Source organism: Procambarus clarkii, chromosome 54, assembly GCF_040958095.1.
Source record: "Procambarus clarkii isolate CNS0578487 chromosome 54, FALCON_Pclarkii_2.0, whole genome shotgun sequence".
Lineage (NCBI taxonomy): Eukaryota > Metazoa > Arthropoda > Malacostraca > Decapoda > Cambaridae > Procambarus > Procambarus clarkii.
The window spans coordinates 2,537,960-2,555,459 of NC_091203.1; the positions used below are offsets into that span (position 1 = coordinate 2,537,960).

At 42.7% G+C, this 17,500-nt stretch overlaps 1 pseudogene; it reads right to left on the minus strand.

Moving 5' to 3' along the window:
- LOC138352606 (nicotinamide phosphoribosyltransferase-like) overlaps window positions 1-17,500 on the minus strand; it is a 203,224-nt pseudogene that overhangs the window by 149,697 nt on the left and 36,027 nt on the right.

Here is a 17,500-nt window from a genome sequence, read left to right on the forward strand (position 1 = left end):
ATTATTATTATTATTATTATTATTATTATTATTAAATATTATGGTACAAAATAACAACTAGTTACACAAGCCAGCCTGAAGGGCCAAACAAGCAAGACAAAAAGTCAAAACAGACAGGAATTCATAACCGGAACACGCAGGGACCTGGAAAAAACATATAGAAATGACACCCACACATGCAAAAGAAAAACAAAACAAAACAAGCACCAGAACACGCAGGAACCGGCATACACATACGCACACACACACACACACACCCAACAGCAATATAAACCACACAAACAACAGAACACAAAGCACACAAAGGGCACAAACAGCACAGCACAACCAAAAAATGCAAACGGAACACACAAACAAGCACACCTCCTAACAAGGCTAAACCTAACACATAGACAAAACATACATAGAACCTCAGACACGGTAACAAAATCACAGACAGGGAGTATACAATCAAACACAGGCACTATCGATACTAGTCCGGAAACTTCTATGCCAGGAAGCGCAAGCAGTATGCCTCCCAAACCAGCTGGACGTCTTCGGACACCAGTCTACCCGGAGACGCACATGGCCGAAGCATCCAATTACGTACTCCATATATAAACCCCTTTAACCACGGTATCCAAATAGTTGATGAGCACCACGGGACCGGACGCACCCTGTCGTCCCAAGTGAGGTCCAAACACTGCGACTGAGGGACCACGTCCCAGTCGGCCGCGATCACAGGGAAGAGGTCGACACTAGAGGGTTTTGCACTGGAATCCGCACAGGAAGGCGCTCCGGGTGCCACTCCGGGCGCCACACCGGGCACCACACAGGGCTTCGTACTGGCCTGTGCACGAGGCTTCTCACGAGGCTTCTCTTGGGGATGCACACTGGGGGGACCCACAGAGGACACAGACGCGTCAGGGCCCCCGACCCCGGGCATAGGAGCAGAGGCACCCTGGCGTACATCCTTCCTTAAGACCACGACGAGGTCCTGCTTGGCAGGAGCAACCTCCCACCGTGGGGAGCCAACAGCAGTAGGCGTAGGGGGCAACTCAGGAGGTAGCACAGAGCCCCCCACAGCACCGCCAACCTCAGAGGGACACGCCGGATCAGCGTACTTTCCCACCTTCACTCAAGGCACACCACAAAGGGGAGACGCATTTGGGACCCGCCTCGAGCGCTTGGAGACGGGCTGCCGGTCGTCCGAGCTGTCACCCTCATCATCCCGTAACACAGCAGAACTCTCCGACAGACACTCCTTCAAAGCCCGGCCCCTGATAACAGAAGCCTCTACGATCGGAGGCACCAGACCACATACTGCAGGAGAGATCTTGCCGCGGACATCCAAAGGAACAGAAGATACCACATGCAGGGACGCAGCAGGCAGGGGCAGCCGAGACGGGGCGGGCTGGGGCAGCTGGAGCAGGGGCATTGGAAGCGGGGAAGCCGGCGGCGGGGTCGCCCCAAACCCCATGTCAACATCCGCATCACCACCCAACACCGGGGCAGTAGCCCGCAAGGAATTATCACATGGTCCATTACTTGGAGACAGGTCCGGGGCCGACGACCGGGGAAAATCCTCCTCCCGGAAGAGGTTAACAGGGGTGACCCCGCGCTCCTCACACCCCGGGACCAGGTGACTCGATAGGCCGCACCTGAAACATGTCCGAGGTTGTCCCGCGTGAAAAACACAAACCCCAACAGCATGATGGAGTACGGTACAGGATCCCTGAGGCGCATGGCGAGTGTGCGAGTCCCACACAGGACCCCCTTCCATCTCCTGGTAGGGACAGCATTCATCCTTACATGTAGGATCCGCCCAAACCGGGCAAAGTACCGACGAAGAAGATCCTCAGGGAACTCAAAAGGCATCCCATGCACTGCAACATACGTCGTGGCTCCACAACGGTCAGAGAGAGTCACCGACCCACCATCTCCAGGAAGAGTGAATGAGCGCCCATCATAGCACGTGATGAGATCTTGATAAATCAGCGGGGAGCCGAACTTGACAATCGCCCGCCGTCCGGCACGCAGCTGCACCCCACACACAGACTCCGTAGGGACATGGAGCATATCAATCAACACCACCTCCACCGCGTGGTACGAAGCAATCCCAGAGAACTCCAGGCCAATGGAGGCCTGCCTGGTGGCAGGGGCCACAGGCCCCCCCCATGATTGCAGACCGTCACAGCCCCAGGGGCCCCTCAGCAGAAACATGGGACACAAGCCACGTCAGTAGCAATACTCAGGTCCTCATATGATAAACAAAACCCCACTAAAGATCAGAGGGTATGCATCCTATACTAACCGTAATGCCACAGGCCTATTAACATACATCAGTGATGATTTACCGCAACTCTTGTGAGCACGTCACACAATGCTCAAACACAGTACCATCAGCTTCATTTACAAACTGCAGCAGGCCACTTCTCATTCCTCAACGTATATGCCACAAGTCAGAAACTCAATGTAACATTGCTCCCAGATCTAGACAATCATGGGACAATATACATGGAAGATTTTAATGCTAGACATATTACGCTGGGAGACATTACTAACAACGATAATGGATGCAAATTTATAAAATATGTTTATGACAACAGTTTAACTGTGTATACTACGGATACCCAAACTCATTTATTGGGAGGCAGACTTGATTATGTAATGGGTAGAAACCTTGTGCAAGATAGGATGGAATGTTCGTTGGTAACTCACTTGGTTAATGACCACTATACAGTTTCTGCTTCCTATGAGGTACAGTGTGATGTACCTAATGAACATCAGAGACGGAAAATGAATATTCCATGTGGTTTGCACAACCATTTTATGAATTGTATTTCAAAATGGTATCAAGATTACACAATAACGAATGTACAAGCCTTCTCCAGAGATCTCATTGATACGATTACTGCCTACTACGACACATGGGTGTGTTGGGGAACAGACCGTATGCCTAGCAGACGTGAACAACACCTACCACCACCCAAGTGGGTCCTCGAGCCCGTATTTGTAAAGCAACTTGGAGATACATACAAACGAACCAAAGCACAAGGTGACTTTCATGCATTTCTGGTCGCAAATAGAGAGGTGAGAGACATGAGCAACGTTATATGTAATAAACATTGGGAAGAGTTCCTGCAAAGTATAAATGAGCAAACAACACTTGTTGAAGTTTGGGGAAAGATACGAAAAATCTCTTGAAGCAACCCAACCAAACCACTGCACCACAGCCCACTAGAACAAGCAAACATCCTCCTTGATTAATGGGCACTAACATCAAGCTACGACTCACTCTCAATTAACATACAGCACAAACTTGATGACACACGCCCAAACAGACATCGAACCATCAATCTTGCCTGTACAGCTATCGACGTGTCGGACCTTAATGATGTAACTGAATGGAAATTAAATCATGCACTAAAGATGGGAAAATCAATTGCTCCTGGAGAGGACGGTATTACTTTCAGTTTACTGAGATTAGTCTCACAAGTACCAGGTAATCCACTTTTAGTGTTTTTCAGAATGAGTTTAAGTGAAGGAGTATTACCTGATGCTTGGACGATGAGTGTCATTTTTCCTATCCCCAAACCACACTCAGATAATTATAGACCCATATCTCTAACATCGTGTGTTTGTAAAGTGCTTGAACGCATTGTTCTTAACCGACTCATGTATCATATACAGGGGCACTTGTCACCCCAACTGTTTGGATTTATGCCTGGGCTCAGTACACAACACTGTTTTGCTGAATACTTCGCTCATATTGAAGCTTTCCCTCAAGCAGTCTTCATCGACCTAGCAGCAGCTTTTGATACAGCAAACAGAGAAATCATATTAGAACAGCTTGCTGAGCTGGGAATACAAGGAAAATTACTGAAATGGATAAAGGGCTATTTGTCTAATCGAACAGCATATGTTTTGTTTAATGGTGTTAAAAGCACAGAGAGCAAATACTTTGAACTGGGAACTCCACAAGGAGGGTCCTCATCCCCTTGTTGTTCAACGTTCTGATGCATAAACTTATTAAACATCTACCAACTAATAATGAAGACACTGTCATTTGTTATGCTGATGATATATGTTTACAGGCTGCCTCCGAGCCTAGAATGCAAGGTCTGCTCGATGCTTTTGCTACTAGAGGTGAGGAATGTGGCCTCATTATCTCTGTACAGAAAACTCGTGCCCTCATTCCGTGTGGTATTCCACCCACCAATTATCATATAGATGGGCGAGCACTTGAGAACTGCGAGTCTTACAGATACCTTGGTGTCCCCAATAACGACCCTGGGTACCTTTCTTCTCTCAAGAAGAGACTCTGGGAGAGATTAAAGCCCATGCGGGTCCTTGTTGGTATCAATCATGGAATTAACGTGAGACTTGCTAGAATGTTTTATGTATCATTTATACGCTCTGTGACTGACTACAATGCTCTACATCTCACACTGTATACAGACAAAGAGCTGAAATCTCTTGAAGCCTTGCAAAATGAAGCTATGAGTCTCATCCTTGGGGCTCCAAAGTCCTCGAGAATAGTTAATACGAGAGCAGAGTTAAAATTACCTACCATAAGTGAGAGAATTTTGTCTATTAGCATAGTTTTCGGCGTGAAGGCATTGAGTAGATCTAGGCAACACATGAAGTTTCAAGCTAAACTTTCTATTATGCTGCACTCACGTGAGGTCTATAGAAGAAGAACGAAGTCTGTTTATGTATCTTGGTTCTACAAGGTAGCCAACTCCATCAAAATATTAAATATGTACCCAACTCAGTTAATGATTAACCAATTACTCCATGGGATAACTGGGATCTATTAGTTGATTTTGTAAATGCGTCCAAGAAAGATTGTGTGCACTCTACATTATTAAAACAGTTAACACTGAAAAGCATCACTGAGAGTACTCAGAGTATGGGTAACGATGTGTATCAGTGCTATACCGACGGCTCTGTAGAAGAAGGTGGACGATATACCGGATGTGCATGTAATATATTTGAACAATCTTCTCTCGTACATACAGCAATGAAGCGCGTCAATGACTGGGCAAGTACAACTCAAACCGAATTTGCAGGCGTACACCTTGCCACTGAATTTTTAAAAGACAAAGGCAGTGGACTCGCAGAGTGTACTCCTGGCATTGAACGCACATAGTAGTAACACCCAGAAAATAGTCAGTGGTATTCGAATGAATGTTTTAGTTGCTATAGAAAACAGATTTGAAATTAAATTCCTATGGATAACATCACATGTTGGCATCTCAAGGCATGACACTGTTGATATGCTTGCAAAGACAGCCTATAGAAAACCAGTGGTAGAAATTGATATAGGTGTTTCATTAGCAGTGACAAAGAGAATACTTAAACAAATATCTAATGAAGATCTCACCAACCTAACAAATTCACAAAGACCTGAAAGTTGCAACATTAAATATTATGATAGATATCGTGAAGAGACATTCGCATATATAAATAGGAGCTGCCTCGAATGGGCAAATAAGCCTTCTGCAGTTACCTTTGTTCTTATGTTCTTATGGGACTAACAGAGCAAGAACTCGGCATCGAGATGTTATAGTTGCCAGAATACGCCTGGGATATAGACGTATCTGGCAGCTTTCTCAAAACCCAAATGACGACTACACAATGTATAAACTTTGTGAAAGAGGAAACATGCACACTCTCTTGAACATTATATTGTAAAATGTCCCATATACACTGACTTTCGCCTTCCTGGGCTAAGGTATGCTGAACTCCGTAATTACTATATGAGTACTGGAACACTTGATGATATATTGGACTTGTACCCAAGATTGACCATGTAATGCATCAATTATACAATGTATGTATGTGATGTAACTATATAACCTGAGCTTGTAAATGCACCTTAATCACCTTCAGTGATTAAGTGCTTAATTGCACACTAGTTTCTGTATCAGCTATCTCACTCTGTCAGAGTAAAAGAGACAAATGTATGTGAATGCATAAGTGTGTATTTATGTATGTATATATGTATATGTATTCACCTAGTTGTGTTTGCGGGAGTTGAGCTTTGCTCTTTCGGCCCGCCTCTCAACTGGCAATCAACTGTTTTCTAACTACTTTTTTCCCCCACACCACACACGCACATCCCCCAGGAAGCAGCCCGTGACAGCTGACTAACTCCCAGGTACCTATTTACTGCTAGGTAACAGGGGCATTCAGGGTGAAAGAAACTTTGCCCATTTGTTTCTGCCTGGTGCGGGAATCGAACCCGCGCCACAGAATTACGAGTCCTGCGCGCTATTCACCAGGCTACCAGGCCACCCTGTATATGTTTATGTATATACAAATATACAGGGTGTATATACATACATATATATGTATGTATATGTGTGTGTGTATGTATATGTATGTGAATAAAGTATATATGGAAGCTGATCAGAATTACATTTCACCTTTGTAAATGCACATTAATGACACTATGTAAAAGACACATCGAACACTTTATTTAAGCCGGGCATATGTAAATCTGTGTATCTACGTATTTACGTATGTAGGCTAGCTTAGGACTATAAAAGCACCGAATCACCTTCTGTGGTTGATTGTTCAATAAATCCCTGAACCTCTGTTAAACTGAATCAACTGAATTGAACAACTGAATCAATGCTTAATACATCTCTAACCCTGTCCACGCAGGACAGAAGAAAATGTATATATGCTGGTTAGCATTGTAAATGTGTGGCCACGTCTGTGGTAGAAAAATAAACTCCCAGCCGGGTTGACAACAACTGCAGTGGCCGGACGGAACAACCATATCCCACGACAGCCGGAGCAGTTCTCCCACAGAAATAGTTGGTCGCAATTCCTTTCATCTCATGCCCTGTCCAACTAGCAGTAAATAGTTACCCAGGAGTTAGTCAGCTTGTTGTGGGATTGCATCCTGGGGGGGGGGACCATTAATTTGACCCTGAGGGGGGATAATAGGGGTGGACCTTAATATAAGCCTAACATGTACTATATGTATAACCTGGCACCCAGTCTCTAAGACAATGATTTATGTATTATTATGTACGGTCTCGCCAAAACACAAAACGATTAACCAGCAAAGCCTATGATTTGTTCTGTTGGCTTTGTGTCATACAAACTTTCCAAGAGGCTTGTCGAAATTCTTTCATTGCTTTTTGGTTCAATTTATAATCCACATATCAAATAGCCATACAAGTTAATATGAATATAAATTATGATTTTAATCTGATGAGCATTGATGTGACGGCCTTGTTTATTAAAGTACCTGTTGATGACTTAGAGTCACTCATGAGAGATGAAATACCCAAATGCAACTTGAGTATGTCCACAAATACCATTGTAAAATTATGTAATTGAAGTAGTCCCCATGGCACAGTGGTAAAACACTCTCCCGGTGCTTCGCAAGCGCTTTAGCCTGGGTTCGTATCCTGGCCGGAAAGGATTGACTAAGTGCCAGTCCTTAACTGTAGTCTCTGTTCACCCAGCAGTGAATAGGTATCTTATTTATTTATTTTATTTATTTATTTATATATATACAAGAAGGTACATTGGGTTTGTGAGAATACATTGGATAGTACAGTATTTACATTCTTGTAAAGCCACTATTACGCACAGGGTTTCGGGCAGGTCCTTAATCTAGCAGATAATTTTAAGTAGGTAATTTCAATCAGAATTGATAAATGATAAAGATACATTACAAGAGAAAAATGAGATGAGAGAGATAAGTAGGTATATTAAAGCACATTGTTATATTAAAGCTCTGATTGATTACATTGACAGCTGGTTGTTAAACGATTTGACAGGTCGTATTCCAGGGAAAACTAAGATTAAGAACCGGCCAAAATGCTATGTAAGCTAGTGGCCTTACAAGAATAAAAGAAGTGAAAAAATCTGTAGGAGCCGTAATGAGGGTTCGAACCTATGCGTATGCCTGGGTGTTCCCAGGCACACGCTCTAGACGACTAGACCATGACATGGTAAAAGGATTGTAAAAAGAATGCGCTGGGAACATCCAGCGGATCGGTCCATAAAGAACCTTCTTTATGGCTCTTACGGATTTTCTCATTGATGCAGTCAAGTTAGTGTGATTACTCTCTGTGTACTGAAAAGGCTCTTGTATATATAACTAAAAATAACAAAAAAACATTATATTAAAGACAATTACTTTTGTTTGAATTGAAAACATTTCTTACAGACCTTTGGTATGGCTATGGTATGGCCCTTATTCCCTGTTTTGAGTAACCTATATGTAAATCTTTTCGAAAAGATTTTGATTAGGATTTTGTCCATTCATACTGTGTGGTTTAGATATGTGGATGATATTTTGTGTTTATGGCCTACCAATCGTGATCCTCTGGAGTTTCTGGATCAACTCAATTTTCTTTTCTCCACTATTATATTTGCCACCGAGAAAGAGGCAAATAGGGGCCTTACCCATTTGGGACATCATGATCTATAGGATCGTTCAAGTTCAATGTTCACAGAAAGGCTACTAACGTGTACTTCTATGTACAATATCATTCCAGTCGCCATATTAAAGCTAATATAACAAATTAAATATTCCGTGTTTTCCTCCATGTTTTTGAGATCCCTGCATGTTTGCAGCCCTAAATTTATTGATGACGAAGTGACCAAAATATATGGAATTGGGACAAAATTACAATATCCTAAATCAGTCCTAGACACTTCATTCCCCCAAGCAAAGCAAACCTTTTATAATCTCAAACCTATGTCTATTCGGGAATTAGAGAACGCACTTGTGCTGCGGTACTTTATAGAGTTTTACTAATCTCTCCCAGACTTTTAAGATTTTTAATGTCAATTTAGCCTTTACACACAATAATACAGTAAAATTCTTTTTAATTAAGAACTCTCCTAGTACCTCAGCAGGATGTGTATATGCGATCCCTTGCTAAGACTGTGGTTTCAAAAATGTAGGCCAAACTGGAAAATCACTTCAGCCCTGGGTGTCCCAACATCAGTACTCAATATGGACTGCACAGCAGTTGCGTGCTTTCCTATGATATGAAGCGAGGCTACATACTACACATTCCAGCAGGATTTGAAAGCATGAAATAATTATTTGATGGAGCAGAAGACAAAATTGTGTACCCATAATAATGTAACAAAGCTTGCTAGCACCGTGGCCGGGATTCACAGAGCACTTGCGAGATATGGACTTATCTCGATCGTGGTGGCTTAGTCGGTAAGTAGTAAACAATTTACAAAGCCATCTATACCATGAATGCAAGAGGAACAAGTCTCATAAGTGTAGAGGCGAGCGGCTTGGGACATCTGGCCCTGGGTTATTATCTCGTACTTACTTCAAAGAAGCTGGTGACCCAGGGAACAGCTGGGTCGGTATTCTCCACAGTAAAGAGGACGTTCTTTGTGGGCACAACTGTGCCCTCAGGTACAGCCTTCACTCGCAGGGGCAGGCGACCCCCGTGATGCTGGTGAAGGGGATCCATAGCACGCACAGTGAAGGAGGCACCATTGGGACACACGATGGAGGTAGGTGCCATGGGTCCGCACAACAGAGGCAAGCGCCATGGGATGTTGAAGAAGGGAGAGGATGTTTTGTATGGTAAAAACGATATTTGGAAAACGAGAATTATATGCTAGGAAACAACAGATGGGTGGAAAAAGTATTTAGGAAAAGAGTTTAATATTTAATATCACAAAGTTATCCAAAATAAAGAAGACTAGTGTTTATACTATAACAGCATGCTTGTTATGCTGCTTGTTAGAATTACTATATATTAAATTTTGTCCAGAATTAGAGTGATATACAAAGAAACATTATTTTTGCCTCACTACTGGAACAAGCTAAGAGTTGCATATTGGCGTTGAGAATGACGATGCTTCAATCTACTGCTTAATACCGACAAAACTAATTATCTGTCATCGCTATACCTCAACCAGATAGTTCCAGCCCTCTTCGTTGAAGACATCATCCCTCTTGAAGACAGCGTTGATGACTTCCTTGGCTTCCTCCACCATGGCTCGTGTCACCACTGGCCCACACAGCCATCGTTTCAATATGTACTGCAGCCCGAAGAACACTGTGTACGGGAACCTGCCGGACCAAGTTATGCCGTAGAAATTTGTAGGAGCAAGTTTGCTTACTCTCGGATCTAGGTAGAACATGTACATGATTGTAAATTTTCACTGCCTCCCATTGGCGTAGCGTGTTTAATAATAAAATCAAATTATGTGTAACTAGCTCAAGATTAGCCAAATATGCCAAGTTTACTTACTGTAGGTAGTGACTGTAAACTTTCCACCGCCGCCCACTGCAGGGGTGAGGAACAACGACGACACACCCCACAACATTTGCCCAGTTTTCCCAGACATATCATTGGCTTACATATACCAAAGTAATTCGCTTTTACATAAGGGCAGATTATTGTTATACGTGATCCCAGCAGATTCTTCAATAATGTATGTCCATGAAGGAGTATTCATTTATACATGCTCCAAGCAGATTATTCGCTTACATATGCTTCTAGCTAATTACTCGCCTATACATGACCCTGACACATAATTCACTTCCTTCGTGTCATTACTGGCACCTAATTGTTCCGTAATTAGAACCTGTTCCAATAGAATATGTTTCTTTCACCACTGACACAATTTATCTCTCACAAGCACTTGTCACGCTACAGATAGTTATGAAAGGACTGGTACTCACCTGCCGCCTCTGGACTCGAAATAAGCGTAGAGTGTGGTAGTGCCAGGAGGGTAGAGCTTGTAGTGAGACGACTGTAGGGAAGATCAGATGTCTGAGTACCAGGAATATTTAATGTGGAACTGCAAAATAATCAAGTGTTAAGCATCACACATGACTTAAGTCTGGCACCGATGTTCACAGGGCACCCTTAGACCACGGCTTATGTTATATGATGTATTTTATTTCATCTGGGCTAAGTTCGGCATGCATCATATGATTCCTTCACTATAGAAATGCAAGAAAATTCTGCTTTGCTTATAAATTCCAATAAATACAATGATTTTACATCTGTTGTTTTATTATTTAATAAATGAATTATTTATTATACATAAAAAATTCATTAATTATAAGATTGTTTTAAAATGTAGCACCATCACACCCAAAAAATAAAAATATTAAAATTAAGACCATTTTTTTTTCTCTGAATCCTTCTAGAATAGAAAACGTAAAATTAAGGTATAAGCCCTTATCCAAATTGTAGGAACTGATATCGATATTAAAATTAATTTATTTTGAGATGTAAAATATCCAAGAAAATCTTTAAATATTTTTTTTTTAATATTTTAACTCTTTACAAAAGAAGAAATTTGAAATTATTTATTTTTAATATTTTAAGAATTGCACATAGTAGTGATGCAGAGTGGATTGCGGACTTCAAGTGTTAACAAGCATGAGACTATTGTTTTACTGGTAACTCAGCATGGATGATTATTTAGTTGCACATTAGTATTGCTTACGTAATCCTAGAACAGGAGAGTTGAACCCTATGGCATATATATTTATATTACTATCTAGCATAAAGGTCCAATTTAAATGTTTCTCCATCATCTATGTTATAATAGGTCTATGTCACTGTTATGTATAATACTAGAAGGGGTTCCCGGTGATGCCCGGGTCTCTAGCTGTACTCACCTAGTTGTTCTTGCGGGGGTTGAGCTCTGGCTTTTTGGTCCCGCTTCTCAATTGTCAATCAACTGGTGTACAGATTCCTGAGCCAACTCGGCTCTATCATATCTACATTTGAAACTGAGTATGGAGTCTGCTTCCACCACATCAGTGCCTAATGCATTCCATCTGTTAACTACTCTGACACTGAAAAAGTTCTTTCTAACGTCCCTGTGGCTCATTTGGGTACTCAGTTTCCACCTGTGTCCCCTTGTTCGCATACCCCCTGTGTAAAATAGATTTTAATTATCTACCTTGTCAATTCCTCAGAGAATTGTGTAGGTAGTCGTCATGTCTCCCCTTACTATTTTGTCTTCTAGAGTCGTGACGTGTGTTTCTCGCAGCCTTTCCTGGTAACTCATGCCTCTCAGTTCTGGGATTAGCCTAGTGGCAATACATCTGAACATTTTCCAGCTTCTTCTTTTGCTTGACACGGTACGGGTTCCATGCTGGGACCGCATACTTTGGGATTGGACTTACATATGTGGTATACAAGGTTCTGAATGATTCCTTACACAGGTTCCTGAAGGCAGTTCTGATGTTAGTCAGCGTTGCATACGCCGCCAATGTTATTATTTTTATGAGCTTCAGGAGATACGTTTGGTGGGATGTCAACTCCTAGAGCTTTCTTTCTGTCCGTTTAATGAAGGACTTCTTCTCCCATTTGGTATCTTGTGTCTGTCCTCCTGTTTCCACCGCCTAGTTTCATTGCCTTACATTTACTCTAGTTGAACTTTAGTAACCATTTGTTAACCATTCATTCAGTTTGTCTAGTGTTAACACCCCAAGTAGCCTGGGTGGAACAAGTCCACCCCATTGAGCGTTATTCTGCCTTCGGGACCTGAATGAGAGGTCAGAGGAAAAATGTATATAACAAATAATATAATAAACATCAGTGAATAATTTAAGAATACTAGCAGAGAATGAGCATTCAAATAAGTGACATGAAATGAGATGTCGATGCTTTGGTGACTTGACTTGATGCTAGCAGGACGTCGTGACCTTGCTTGAGCTACAGCACTCGTCAGAGATGGTTTGTACGTAGTGATCTCCTGGGAGAAGGAAGGATAGAGTGCCCTGTGTTGGTGTTGAAGTGAAGAATATTTGATGTTAAGTGTGAGAAAGCTGTAAGGGAACTTCGTACACCATTTCTCTGTGACTTTAATAATTAGAGGCGGCCTGGAAGTGTGTGTTGGTCGCGTCTTTGTGGAACTCTAATTGTGCGTATGCCTTCAAGAGGAATAAAGCAAGCAGGCGTTTCTGCTGTGGAGCCTGCTGGGCGACTACATGCACTCAAATCAGGACTAGGAGAAGCCTTGTGAAGCAGTCCTATAGCGATTTTTGTGGGTGGCCTTGCTGTTGAGGACCAGCGCCTGAGCGTCCCTACGTCATAGATGCCGGCGATAAACCTGTTTAATCGTTTGTTAGATTAGCTACCGATGTTTGATCGTGTGCCCAGCGATCATAGTGAGCATATGTATATATTAGGTAGTAATTTCATTGAGCCATTGAGCTGAAATAGGATATTTAACTTGGGAGAATATGCTTGAAGGAGGAGTGGTACATCCCCTCTCGCAGAAGCTCAGTGGATGGCTGAACGGAGGGGGGACGGGAGGGGGAAAGCCCCCCTCCCCCAGCGTCGCGGCCGGCGGCGGCTCCAGCGACGCGTCAAGACATGTTCCCAGGTGGACGTGCCCAGGATGGGGGAGGACCCATCGTGGCGGTGCCGTAGTGTTTGAAAGGATGTCGGATGGAGGAGTTTTATTTTCTGTGAATACATTTATTTATATTTTGCCAGGAAAACATTTATTATGGCATGATGATGGATTTGCAGGTTTGTGTGGGAGAAGTTATTGAAGAATCTTCATACCAGAGGAGGAGTGTATGCTGAACTCCAAGTGTGAGCTGAAACTCATAGTGGGAGCTATGAGTGTAAGGTGGAATAGGACTTCCAGTGAGGAGTGGAACTCCATGGACATAGCGAATCTTCAAGAAGTGTAAGGAGCTACACATATCTTTTCTGAAGCCAGTGGAGGAGCTTTACTGACATTCAAGGAGGACTTCATGTGCAGCTGATTGGAGGAACTGCAGGAGTACTTTACATAATATTTTTGAGGACCCAGATTGATGATGGTAGTAGGGGACCTCGAGTAATGGAACAGAGGATCTTATGAACACGTTGATGTTTAAGGGAGCGCTTGATTCCGTTTTTTGGCGTGAAGAGCGCAGTGCAAGGTGAGAGATTGATACTATTATGTAGAGTAGGAATTATGTGAATGTTTGATGTGCAATGCATTGTAGTTTAAAGCAGTGAGGGGAACAGAAGGTTGTAGGCTGAAGTTTAAGCCACAGTTTGATACAGTTATAGGTTGGAGACATAAGCGATATTGGAGTGTTATCAGTTGGTAGCAGTCTAAGAGGTTGTATTGCTTATAACTATTAATGTATGTATATTGTGTATGTTCTTATGTATTAAATGTTATACTTGTTAGCTGACTTTTCTCTAGTTCCTGTGAGGTTTCCTGGTTAGTGAGAGAGAGAGAGAGAGAGAGAGAGAGAGAGAGAGAGAGAGAGAGAGAGAGAGAGAGAGAGAGAGAGAGAGAGAGAGAGAGAGAGAGAGAGAGAGAGACAGATATAACTTGAGTGATAGTGGACTATAACTAAGGGGGATTGAGAGATCATCCCACAGAAAGGAGAGTGCGAGGGAGTCACGGCAGCTCAAGAACGGGTGTGTACTCATGACAACTAGGCAGTGTGAGGTATACCCTTGAGTAAAGGTGACGCTGAACCCGTCTCCCAGAACCAGACGCTTACCAGGGTGATCTCCCAAATAAGTGCAAGCTCTCCAATGTCAATTGCTGGAGTGTGGCTGCCGAAGTCGGCTGTTTGTTCTGTCAGGGTGTAGTTGGGGTCTCTGTTCGATGGTAGCTAGTAGCAGGTTGGTTCAAATAACATACCTGGTTACCTGGTTGATACCTGGTTGATGGGGTTCTGGGAGTTCTTCTACTCCCCAAGCCCGGCCCGAGGCCAGGCTCGACTTGTGAGAGTTAGGTCCACTAGGCTGTTGCTTGGAGCGGCCCGCAGGCCCACATACCCACCACAGCCAGGTTGGTCCGGCACTCCTTGGAGGAATAAATCTAGTTTCCTCTTGAAAATGTCCACGGTTGTTCCGGCAATATTTCTTATGCTCGCTGGGAGGACGTTGAACAACCGCGGACCTCTGATGTTTATACAGTGTTCTCTGATTGTGCCTATGGCACCTCTGCTCTTCACTGGTTCTATTCTACATTTTCTTCCATGTCGTTCACTCCAGTACGTTGTTATTTTACTGTGTAGATTTGGTACTTGGCCCTCCAGTATCTTCCAGGTGTATATTATTTGATATCTCTCTCGTCTTCTTTCTAGTGAGTACATTTGGAGGGCTTTGAGACGATCCCAATAATTTAGGTGCTTTATTGCGTCTATGCGTGCCGTATATGTTCTCTGTATTCCCTCTATTTCAGCAATCTCTCCTGCTCTGAAGGGGGAAGTGAGTACTGAGCAGTACTCAAGACGGGACAACACAAGTGACTTGAAGAGTACAACCATTGTGATGGGATCCCTGGATTTGAAAGTTCTCGTAATCCATCCTATCATTTTTCTGGCTGTCGCAATATATGCTTGGTTATGCTCCTTAAACGTTAGGTCGTCAGACATTATTATTCCCAAATCCTTTACATGCTAAACAAGTTTTATTGTATTGTAACCCCCCTCCACCCTGATACTAGGTCATCTTGTAGCCTCATACTATCTTTATCTCTCTGTCTAAATCCTCCTCTTAATCTTTGCATCATCAGCAAACAATGAGAGGAACGATTCTATACCCTCTGGGAGATCATTTACATATATCAGAAACAGTAGTCCAAGAACTGAACCCTGCGGGACTCCACTGGTCCCGCAGGGTTCAGTTCCCGCAACCCCGTGGAACCCTACGGGGCTCCACGGGCTTTGCCAATCTGAGATCTCCCCCATCTCAGTGACTCGCTGTCTTCTGTTGCTTAGGTACTCCCTTATCCAGTGGAGTACCTTCCCTTTCACTCCCGCCTGCATCTCCAGTTTGTGCACTAGTCTCTTTTGTTATACTGTGTCAAAGGCTTTCTGAGAATCCAAAAATATGCAGCCTGCCCAGCCCTATCTATCTTGCATGATTTGTGTTGCCTGGTCGAAGAATTCAATCAATCCTGTGAGGTATGATTTGCCCTTCCTGAACCCATATTGCTGTTGTGTTACAAAGTTCTTTTGCAACAGATGTTCCACAATTTTTTTTTGCACAATCTTCTCCGTCATCTTGCATGGTATGCAAGTTAGAGACACTGGCCTGTAGTTCAGTGCCTCCTGCCTATCACCCTTCTTGAATATTGGGACTACATTGGCCATCTTCCAAATTTTTTCCATTTCACCTCTTACCAGTGATTTGTTATATACCATGGAAAGTGGCAGGCACACACCTTCTGCTCCTTCCTTTAGGATCCATGGTGAGATTCCATCCGGGCCTATAGTCTTTGTCACATCCAATTCTAGCAGATGCTTCCTCACCTCGCCCCCCCCCACTCTGGTAATCACAAACTTCTCTTGTGGTGTCTGGTTTGATAATCCCTCTCTTATCTCTGGGACTTCTCCTTGCTCTACTGTGAAGACCTGGAAATTCTCATTGAGTTCTTTACACACCTCCTTGTCGTTTGTAGTGAATCTGTCTGCCCCTACCTTCAATTTCATTACCTGTTCCTTCACTGTTGTTTTTCTCCTGATGTGACTGTGCAGCAATTTAGGTTTAGTCTTTGCCTTGCTCACTATGTCATTTTCATATTGTCGCTCTGTATTCTTTCTCACCTTGAAGTAATCATTCCTGTCGCTGTGGTATTTTTCTCTGCTCTTTATTGTCCTGTTATTTCTATTGTTTCTCCATGCCCCCTTACTTAGTTGCTTTACTAGATTACATCTCTGATTAAACCATGGGTTTCTTGCCTCCACTTCATTTTTTCCCTTTTGAACTGGGACAAACTAGTCTGCTGCCTCCTTATACTTCTGTGTTATGTAGTTCATCATGGCTTGGGCCGTCTTTCCTCTGAACTCTGTTTCCCAAGTTACTTCTGTTGGAAATTTTTTTACCTCCTCATAGTTTCCCATCGGAATGCAGTCTTTTTGTTTGCTGTGCCTTTCCTTGAGTATCTTAACCCTACCATATATATATATATATATATATATATATATATATATATATATATATATATATATATATATATATATATATATATATATATATATATGTCGTACCTAGTAGCCAGAACGCACTTCTCAGCCTACTATGCAAGGCCCGATTTGCCTAATGAGCCTAGTTTTCCTGAATTAATATATTTTCTCTAATTTTTTTCTTATGAAATGATAAAGCTACCCATTTCATTATGTATGAGGACAATTTTTTGTTATTGGAGTTAAAATTAACGTAGATATATGACCGAACCTAACCAACCCTACCTAACCTAACCTAACCTATCTTTATAGGTTAGGTTGGGTTAGGTAGCTGAAAAAGTTAGGTTAGGTTAGGTTAGGTAGGTTAGGTAGTCGAAAAACAATTAATTCATGAAAACTTGCCTTATTAGGCAAAAAAGGGCCTTGCATAGTAGGCCGAGAAGTGCGTTCTGGCTACTAGGTACGACATATATATATACATATATATATATATATATATATATATATGTCGTACCTAGTAGCCAGAACGCACTTCTCAGCCAACTTCGCAAGGCCCGATTTGCCTAATAAGCCAAGTTTTACTGAATTAATATATTTTATCTAATTTTT